Source organism: Bombina bombina, chromosome 3 (genome assembly GCF_027579735.1).
Source record: "Bombina bombina isolate aBomBom1 chromosome 3, aBomBom1.pri, whole genome shotgun sequence".
Taxonomy (NCBI): Eukaryota; Metazoa; Chordata; class Amphibia; order Anura; family Bombinatoridae; genus Bombina; species Bombina bombina.
Genome location: NC_069501.1, coordinates 993,875,585 through 993,886,486, shown reverse-complemented (window position 1 = coordinate 993,886,486; position 10,902 = coordinate 993,875,585). Strand labels below are relative to the sequence as shown.

At 37.0% G+C, this 10,902-nt stretch overlaps 1 long non-coding RNA gene across 1 annotated transcript in view; it reads right to left on the bottom strand.

Moving 5' to 3' along the window:
- Positions 1 to 4,993: 4,993 nt before the first annotated feature.
- The window catches only part of LOC128654282 (uncharacterized), a 35,166-nt gene continuing 29,257 nt past the window's right edge, over positions 4,994 to 10,902 (bottom strand). Inside the window, exon 3 of the long non-coding RNA XR_008401437.1 lies at positions 4,994 to 5,749. This is a non-coding gene — a long non-coding RNA (uncharacterized LOC128654282). The remainder of the gene's footprint in view (positions 5,750 to 10,902) is intronic.

The window sequence follows — 10,902 nt, the reverse complement described above, 5'->3', positions numbered from 1 at the left end:
GGCTTGATAAATCAAGCCCTATCTACAAAGTATTATGACCAACACTTCCTTAGCTTAGACACAAGTAGAAAAAATGGAGTTTGCATATCCTTTAAACGTAATACCCCATTCAAACTCCTACAAAAATACACTGATAAAGAGGGCAGAATCTTGATTTTAGTCGGACTTTGTTATGGCAGCCCGGTTACATTTGCAAACATATATGCTCCAAATAGGCCTACCCCTATATTTTTTTAGATCTTTAACTGACACATTGTTAGATATTTCCAAAGTCCCAATTATACTAGGAGGTGATTTTAACTTTCCCATGAACCGAACTTTAGATACTTCCTAAGGGAAATCATACCTCCATAATAACTTGCTGAAAAATAATTGTGCAATTCTACAATCAATCTCTCTGTTAGACATTTGGCTAATAGTTCACACAACCCAAAAAGATTACACCTTCTTCTCCCACCCGCAACACTCATACTCCCGGCTGGACTATATTTTGTGTAATCAATCATTTCTGACTACCCTTATTCACTCCAAAATATCACATACTTCCTGGTCTGACCATAGCATGGTTCTTACCACCTTTAATTGGTCCTCCAAAACACAAAATACACTAAAATTGGAGACTTAATGATTCTATCCTTACAAATCAAAATACAATGGACGAAATCATAAAAGCAACTGACGAATATTTTCTCCTTAATAAACCTGAGGACACATCTGCTGCAAACAATTGGGAGGCATATAAATGCTATATTTGCGGGATCCTAATTAAACACAATGCTAAACAGAGGAAACTTAGATTGGTTCAATTTACATCCTTAACAAATACCTTAAAAGCGGAGGAAATTATTCATAAGTCAGATCCAACCTCTTCGCAGAAACTGGCCAACTTAACTACAGCGAGAGACAACCTCAATAAATTTTTAATACAAAACATGCACATGAGAGCCCTCACTACCAAAAATAAATTTTATGTAGAGAGTAATAAGGCAGGGCGCTTATTGGCTAGATCCCTTAAGAAGCAGAGGTATATTACATTTATTAGATCCCTAACGCATACCTCGGGTAGGTTTGTTAGCAAGAATGAAGATATTGCGGATACCTTTGTTTCCTATTATTCTAAACTTTACAATCTTAGTCCTAGTATAGAACATGACAAAATCAGTAGCATAGAGATGTATTTAGCTGCACTAGACACTCCAGCTATTACAGATAAGGATAGGCAGTTTCTAGACTCCTCCATAACTCTCCAAGAAATCAAAACCGGTAAAATTTTATTAACTGCTTCAGTCCCAATTGTGTTCACCTTTATATACACTCTTTACCTCTATAGATTAGGGTAACGTTTTTTCCCAACCTTTACTGGAAGCTTTAATTACAGTTATCCCAAAACCGGATAAGCCAAGTGATCAAGTGGGGAACTACAAGCCAATTTCGCTCATAAACATTGACATAAAGATTTATGCCAAAATACTTGCAAATCGTATGAATATAATTTTGCCAAAAATTACAGACCCAGACTAGGTGGGATTTGTCAGGGGAAGAGTAGCAAAGGATAATACAGTTAGAGTTTTACATTCTTTGCAAATCGCCCATGAAAATAAGGCCCCTCTCACCCTCTTATCCACCGACGCAGAGAAGGCCTTTGACAGGGTCGACTGGCCCTTTATGTGGGGTGCTCTGTCGAAGTTTGGCTTCTCAAACACGTTTCTCTCTAGAATTCAGGTGTTATATCAGAGCTAGAGTCAGAGTGAACGGCAATATCTCACAACCCTTCCCCATATTGAACGATACGCGTCAAGGTTGTCCGCTGTCGCAGCTATTATTTACATCACCGTTTAAATATTGGGTATACAGATCAGAAACAATCCTGATATTCTCGGTATACAGTACAAAAACATCACTCAAAAATGCCTTTTGTTTGCGGATGATGTGATCTTTACCCTTCAATCCCCTTCTACCACTGTTTTATTACAAACCTTGGAAGATTACAAACAGGTCTCCAACTTTTCCATTAATATGGGGAAGTCAGGGATAATGTTAATAAACACACATTTGCAGGACGTAGAATTTATAACTCATAACACTGAATTTACTATCACAGATAGGATTAAATATTTAGGACTGATAATCCCAAAAATGCTCAAGATCTATTTCAAGATAATTTCATCTCTCTCCAACATAATGTTATGAGTCTCCTAGAGACCTGGCATAAACAGGGTCATTCCGCTTTGAAGAATAAAGACCACTAAAATGATGATAGTACCAAAATACCTGTATCTCTTCCAGACACTACCGATGGCCTTGTCTAATGCCTACCTTCGAACGCAACAGAAAATACTAAACTCGTTTATATGGTCTTATAAAAAACCCAGAGTGGCCCAATGCACTCTATACCTAAGTAGAGAAGATGGAAGACTTAACGTCCCCTAATCTCATGAATTACTACAGAGCAGTACATTTAGCTAGGATAGTATCTTGGAACCATGCACACCCCTCTACTCTATGGGTCCCAATTGAGAGTTCCCTGTCAAATGTAAGGCATATGAAAGACATTGCCTGGCTACCTAAAACCAACAGGCCAATAGCATCGTACCGGGACAGGTATGTTAGAGCCACCCTTGATGTCTGGGATTATGTGGTGACACATGTAAAAGGAGTGTCCACTCAGATATCCCTTTTAACCCTGTTGCTAAATAACTATCTTTTTTCTAAAACATAGCTCTTTTATTCATACTAATGTAAATGAGAATCTTCAGAATCTTCCCATTTATTTATTATTGGACTCCAAAGGGGTCAAAGATAGAGTACTATTAAATGATGAATTGGGCTCCCCGTTTCACAACTGGTTCTCATACCTACAAATAAGTCATGCAATAAATAACATAAATAAGTGTATTTAAGCAAGAGATTTTGAGATGCATATATTTCCTCTTTGCAAGTACTATATGTTGTATTACTATAACATTTATTAACCCAATAAAAAAACATTTGACTGGAAAAAAAAAAAAACATCAGACATTTTCTTTTTCTGATTATGTTTATTTTGTCTGAAAGGCTTTAAGTGTTTATAAAAAACAGTAATACCAGTTTTTCTATACAGAGTCACGTTATTGAAGAAAGCAAAAATTGAAATACAACCTAAGCGTCGTATCACTAATGTGTTGGGAAGTGAAGTATAAATATAATAGAGCAGAATGGAGATAGGGGTGAAAAGGGTGGAAGTTAATTATGGGGCCCCATTACATATGCGGCGTCGCCCGCAAAAGCCGGCAACGCCGGGTTTTGTGCTGTTTTGGTATCCTATATACAGCGCCGCATATAAATGCGGCATGTATATTTCACCCGTCGCCCGCAATTTTTACTCCCATAAGCTAACATGGGACCGTGTCACAAGTCGGTATCCAATATTCAGCGCAAAGACTTGAGAAATTGAGAAATCTTACTCCATTTTCACCTCGCTACACAAGGCAGCCGCAGCAAGCCTTGCGCTGAGTATTGGAGTACCGTAACTCCCGAAAATGCCTGCAAAAATAAACACCTAACGCATGCACAATATCTATACCTGTCAACCGCAATCCCCCACCGCAATAAATAATAAAGTGTATTAACCCCTATATCCGCAATTAAACCCACACCGCAAGTAATAACAAAATTATTAACCCCTAAATCCGCCAACCCCAACATCGCAAAGTACCTATTAAAACTATTAACCCCTAATCCGCTATTAACCCACAACACAAACTACCTATTAAAGTATTAACCTCTAAACCGCCAAAGCCCACAATGCAAATAAATAAATTACTAAGCCCCCTAACCTAACACCCCCTAAATGTACCCAAATTACCTAAATTACAAAATCCTAAAGTTACTATTAAAATAAAAAAAACTAACACTACTTTAAAAATAAACTAAGTATAAATTAAAGGGACAGTCTAGTCAAAATTTAAATTCTGGTGTAGACTGTCCCTTTAAGCTACAATTGCAATCGTACGAATGCAATTATACGAAGAGGTTCCTCCACGCTCCATGGCTCCGCGGTCGCCAGTCTTCTGTTCCAGGGTCTCCGGTCTTCAGTTCCAGGGTCGCCGGTCTTCAGCTCCGCAGTCATCGGTCTTCAGCTCCGCCCTCCGCTCCGCGCCGGATTGTTCCTGGAAGAAAGAAGAGGTCGCCACTTGGAAGAAGACTTCACCGCCTGGAACAGGATCTTTTCTGCCGGACTTCAGGAATGGTGAGTACCAACCTGGGGGTTAGACTTTAGTTTTTTTAAGGGTTTTTTTTTTTTTTTTTTTAATTTAGATTAGGGATGGGCAGTAAAAGAGCTAAATGCCCTTTTAAGGGCAATGCCCAAACAAATGCCATTTTCAGGGCAATGGGTAGTTTAGGTTTTTTAGTATTAGGTTCTTTTATTTTGGGGGGTTTGGTGGGTGAGGGGGGTTTACTGTTAGGGGGGACTTTGTGTAGTTTGATGTAAAAGAGCTGATTATCTTGGGGCAATGCCCTGCAAAAAGCCCTTTTAAGGGCTACTGGTAGTTTATTCTTAGAGTAGGGGGTGTTTTTATTTTGGGGGGCTTTTTTATTTTCATAGGGATAAGGTATAATTTTTTAAAATTTGGTAATTTTATTTTTGATTTTATGTAATCTTCGATTTTTTTATTTTCTGTAAATGTAGCTTAAAGGGACAGTCTCCACCAGAATTTAAATTTTGACTAGGTTGTCCCTTTAATTTATACTTAGTTTATTTTTATTTTTAAAGTAGTGTTAGTTTTTTTTTATTTTAATAGTAACTTTAGTATTTTGTAATTTAGGTAATTTGGGTACATTTAGGGGGTGTTAGGTTAGGGGGCTTAGTAATTTATTTATTTGCGTTGTGGGCTTTGGCGGTTTAGGGGTTAATACTTTGATAGGTTTATTGCGTTGTGGGCTTTGGCGGTTTAGGGGTTAATACTTTAATAGGTAGTTTGCGTTGTGGGTTAATAGCGGATTAGGGGTTAATAGTTTTAATAGGTAGTTTGCGATGTTGGGGTTGGCATATGTAAGGGTTAATAATTTAGTTATTACTTGCAGTGTGGGTTTGTCGGCGGATATAGGGGTTAATAGTTTAATTAGGCATATTGCGTTGTGAGGGTTGTCGGTTTAGGGGTTAATACATTTATTATTAGTTGTGAGAGGGGGGATTGCGGATGTAGAGGTTTTACGTGTTGGGCGTATTTTTGGGAGGCATGTTAGACTTTTACGGGAGATTAGTTATTTTTTTACTTTTCTTAGGCGCCGGCAGTTTCTAAAGTGCCATAAGTCACTAGTGACTCCAGAAATTTCTATTTACGCTCATTTCTGGACATTGCTAGTTTATCCAACTTACGGCACTTTATGAACTTACTTCGGGGTTTATTGGATACCCCGATGTGCGAGGTGAAATTACAAGTGGTGCGGGTTGCAGCGCTTGCCCTGAAGCCTGCGCCGTATATGTAATCTCGCCTATGTTGCCTATTATACTTTATTATATATATGATGCCCTTCAGAAAATGAACTGATATTGATAATATTCACTGTTTTCTTTGTTAAATAATTCTGGAATTTTGCACTAAAACTCTAAAGTTATTGTGAAAAACAAATGTAGGTTTCATTATAAATCCAATCTATTTGACATGCCATCTGGTTTTGTCACTGTTTGACTGCTCCTTGTCATGTGTCTGGTTGCCTCAGCATCGCACAGGCACACAAAGCCAGCTCTGTTCTTCTGTTTTTGACCCTGTTGAGAGGAAAAAAGGGTAAAGATACAAATGTTTCAGGCTTATTATCCCTATCACGCCTCCAAGCTATTCTTTTGCTACACATAGTCTTCTGTTCCATGCAGGGGATTATGGGGGATTTCCTTGCTAGCAACTATACTGTTTTGTCAAGAACATAGGAGGACATTCTGCAAATGTTGCCCAGTTTTTGAGATTATTAAAGTCACTCTCGCAAACGGGCATGTTCTCATCTTAAAGGGACATTAAAGTCAAAATTAAATATTAAAAGGGCATTAAAGTCAAAATTAAACATTCAGAATGGGCATGTAATTTTAAACAACTTTCAAATTTACTTTTATCATCAAATTTTCTTTTGGTATTTTTTGTTAAAGGCTAAACAAAGACTTATAGGCTGAATTCTTAGACTCTGCAGTCCACCTATTATCTCACAGTATGTACTGTTTGTTAATGTGTGCCATATATATAACATTGTGCTCCCTCTAGTGGAGTTATTTAAGAGTCAGCACTAATTGCCTGAAATGCAAGTCTGCCAAAATATCTAAGATAATGAGGCCGTTTGCAGTAGCTTAGATACAAGGTAGTCATAGAGGTGAAAACTATATTCATGTAACAGTGTTGGTTATGCAAAACTGGAGAATGGTAAATAAAGGGATTATCTATTTTTAAACAATAACATTTTTGGAGTTGACGTTCCCTTTAATGATTCAGATAGAGTATGCAATTTTAAACAACTTTCCAATGCTATGGCTTATTGGTGGCTACACACATTTGTCTTTTGTTATTGGCTCACCAGTTGTTTTCAAATAGCTTCCAGCAGTGCATTGCTTCTCTTTCAACAAAGGATTCCAAGAGAATGAAGCCAATTTGATAACCACATTAAAGTGATGGTTTCAGACTATTTGAATGGTGCAATGAAAAATATATTAGTTTGCCAGTAAAACCACATAATAATTTTTTTTGAAAAGTGTATATCTATTTTATAATAAACGATTTATAATCCTAATTGGTACTCAAATTCCCTGTGGCTGATAGTTGAACAAGTGGGGCATAATATGTGGAATTGAAATAGAAAATTAAAATATAACTTTTATTAAGGCAATGTTGAAATAATGGTAACGTATTAAAAACACAAGGAGAGTAAGCTAGACCAAGTATATTTTAGAAAATCTGCTAATACCCTTTACCCCCCCCCCCCCCCCATTAACAATTATATATGGGAAATTCTGTGTTATTAGCCAAGGTAAATTGCCATGGATTAACACTGACATCCTAGAAACATAGAAACATAGATATTGACGGCAGATAAGAGCCATAGGCCCAGCAAGTCTGCCCGACCTTACCTAACAGTATAAACTTATCTAGTTCGTAGGATAGCCCTATGCTTGTCCCATGCATTTTTAAAGTCCCCCACAGTGTTTGTTGCTACTACCTCTTGAGGAAGTTTATTCCATAAATCAATCACTCTTTCTGTAAAGAAGTGCTTCCTCAAATTACTCCTGAATCTACTACCCTTTAGCTTGAGCTCATGACCCCTTGTTCTTGAATTTTCCATTTTATGTAAAATACCCACAGCCTCAGTTTTACTAAACCCTTTAATGTACTTGAAAGTTGCTATCATATCACCTCTTTCCCTTCTCTCCTCTAAGCTATACATATTTAGGTCATTGAGCCTATCCTGGTAAGTTTTATTTTTTAGACCATGTACCATTTTGGTAGCCCTCCTTTGCACAGATTCAAGTTTGTTAATATCCTTCTGAAGATATGGTCTCCAGAACTGCACACAATACTCAAGATGAGGCCTAACTAATGATCTATAAAGTGGCATAAGAACCTTACTATTTCTGCTGCAAATACCTCTACCAATACATCCAAGCATTCTGCTAGCCTTACTCGCTGCATTACTACATTGTTTACTAAGTTTTAAATCATCTGAAATAATAATTCCCAAGTCCTGTTCCTCGTCTGTAACAGTCAGTAAAGTGTCATTGAGTCTGTAATTAACATTTGGATTTTTCTTCCCTAAATGCATTATTTTACACTTTGCTGTGTTAAACTTTAGATCCCAGTCGTTTGTCCAATCCTCCAATTTTTGTATATCACTTCTCATTTTGTCTACCCCCCCTGGAACATCCACTCTGTTGCAAATTTTTGTATCATCTGCAAAGAGACATACTTTCCCCTGTAGCCCTTTGCTGATATCGCAGATAAATATGTTAAACAAAACAGGCCCCAGAACTGACCCCTGAGGAACACCACTAGTAACAGCCCCCTCTGCTGAATGAACTCCATTTACTAAGACACTTTGTTTTCTGTCCTTAAGCCAGCATTCCACCCAGTTCACAATTTTTGAATCTAGACCAAGGAGATATAGTTTGTGAATAAGTTTATTGTGTGGGACGGTGTCAAATGCTTTGCTGAAATCTAGATATGCTACATCAACTGCTCCTCCCTTGTCTAATACTTTTGTTACATAATCAAAGAAGTCAATTAGATTAGTCTGACATGATCTCCCTGAAGTAAAACCATGCTGATTTTAGTCCTCTAAATTGTTTGTCTTTATGTAAGTCATAATTCTTTCTTTTAAGAGGCTTTCCATTAATTTCCCTACTACTGAAGTTAAACTAACTGGCCTGTAGTTGCCAGATTCTTCTCTACTGCCCTTTTTATGAAGGGGTATTACATTTGCTATTCTCCAATCATCTGGGACAGCTCCTGTTAATAGTGACTGATTAAACAGATCAGTTAATGGGACAGTTAGCACTGATCGAAGTTCTTTTAAAACCCTTGGATGAATATTATCAGGACCCACTGCCTTTGTAACATTTATTTTTGATAATGCTAACAAAACCTCATCCTCTGTAAAAAGATTACTGTTAAGCTTGTTTCTATTTTGCGTAGCATCCCTTAATGTAGACATTGTATCTTCACAATCTTTAGTGAAAACAGAACAGAAGTAATCATTGAGACAGTCTGCAATCTGCTTATCTCCTTCTATTATTCTACCATCAACTGATTTCAATTTTACTATTCCTACCTTATTTTTTCTTCTTTCACTGATATATCTAAAGAATGTTTTGTCCCCATGTTTTACTGACTGTGCTATCTTCTCTTCTGCATGAGCTTTAACCTTCCTAATTAACTGCTTAGTCTTTTTTTGTTGGAGTCTCCATATTTTCATATCATCATCTGCTTGTGTGTGTCTGTAATTTTTATAAGCTATCTTTTTTGTCTTTACAGCATGTGCTACTTCTTTGGAAAACCAAATTGGTTTCCGCTTTCTTTTACTTTTACAGACATGTCTAATACAGTGTGCGGTTGCATCTAAAATGGCACCTTTCACAAATTCCCACTGTTCTTGAACCCCTGTAATAAGAGTTTTACCCTTTAAATAGTTTTTTAGGTATTCTCCCATTAATGAAAAATCTGCCGTCCTAAAGTCTAAAACTTTCGTTTTAGTCTGGGTGGACAGTTCCTGAACATGAATACTAAACCAAACAGATTGATGATCACTGGATCCTAAGTTCTCACCTACAGACACATCTGAAACTGTATCACTGTTTGTAAGTATTAGATCTAATATAGCTTCCTTCCTTACGAGTTGGTTCCTTGACTAATTGTTCAAGTGATTCCCCTAGCAGAGATTCAAGAATATACCTGCTTCTAGCCGATCTAGCAGAAGGAATCTTCCAGTCTATATCTGGCAAATTAAAGTCCCCCAGTACTATAACCTTACCCTTCATGGTCATTTTGGTTATTTCATCTAATAACAGATTGTCCAGTTTTTCATCCTGCAATGGAGGCCTATATACAACCCCTATTCTAAAAACATTTTTATCTCCAATTTCCAAAGTCACCCAAATACTTTCCACCTCATCATTTGTTCCTACAATTTCAGTAACCTTTACATTTTCATTTACATACAAAGCAACTCCTCCACCTTTCTTTCCTACTCTGTTCTTTTTAAATAACCTGTATCCAGGTATGACTATGTCCCAGTCATACAAATCATTGTACCATGTTTCTGTTATAGCTACTAAATCCTAGGCCATTTAAAGGGACAGTACACATCCTTACACCCCATACCCTGCATAAATTGTACAACCAATTAGCGCTGCGGAATCTGTTGGCGCTCTACAAATGACCGATAATAATAACCAATACCCTGCATATTTTGCACAACCAATATTGTTGAACACACATACTTGGTCTAGCTTACTTGCCTCGTGTTACCATTATTTTAACCTTGCCTTAATAAAAGTTATATTTTAATTTTCTATTTCAATTTCGCATATTATGCTACACTTGTTCAACTGTCAGCCACAGGGAATTTGAGTGCTTGAAGTTGTACATTTTTCTCAGTCTGGCACTGTTTTTGTAAATCGAGTATCCAGTACACAGCACCTACACCCAGCACATCATTATTTAAATGTACAGATACCCTGTCTACACACTGATTGTAATAGTAATTATAAGGGGTTCCTTCTTACTATCACAGTAGTGCCATTGGTATTTTTGCTAATTGGTACTGTCTGTTCCTCTGCCCCCCTTCATTTCCTCTTTTGGCTGGGCTGTGATGTAAAGACCAGTCACATCCACTGTCTACATAGGCTTTCCAAGTTATTTAAAGGGGATGGACTTCAAGTTTGTCAAATGACACACATGGTGATTGGACGTTCACTGGAATTGTCACTAAAAAAAAAAAAAAGAGTTCATCCAAGTGGGTCGGCATGACATTGCAATAGAAGCATTACTATATGCACTAATTTAACCCTTTCACATATGGATTAAAAATTAAAAAGGTACACATATACTTTTTTTAATGGCAAAGATTAAATATATGGCATTGGATTAGTTAATGTTTACCTCACTTTAATTTGGAAAATCATTTAAAATTATATGCTCTATCTAAAGCATGAAAAATAAATGTAGTAATATTTTGAATTCTAGGGAGAAATTCTCAAACTATATCAGTTTCAAAACTTCTATTGAAAACAACACTAGGATGTTCTGTAGATTCTAATGATAAAAACAAAATGTATCCTTACCTGATAAATTTCTTTCTTTCCAGTCATGGAGAGTCCACAACTTCATTCCAATTACTAGTGGGAATTCAACTCCTGGCCAGCAGGAGGAGGCAAAGAGAACCCCGGCA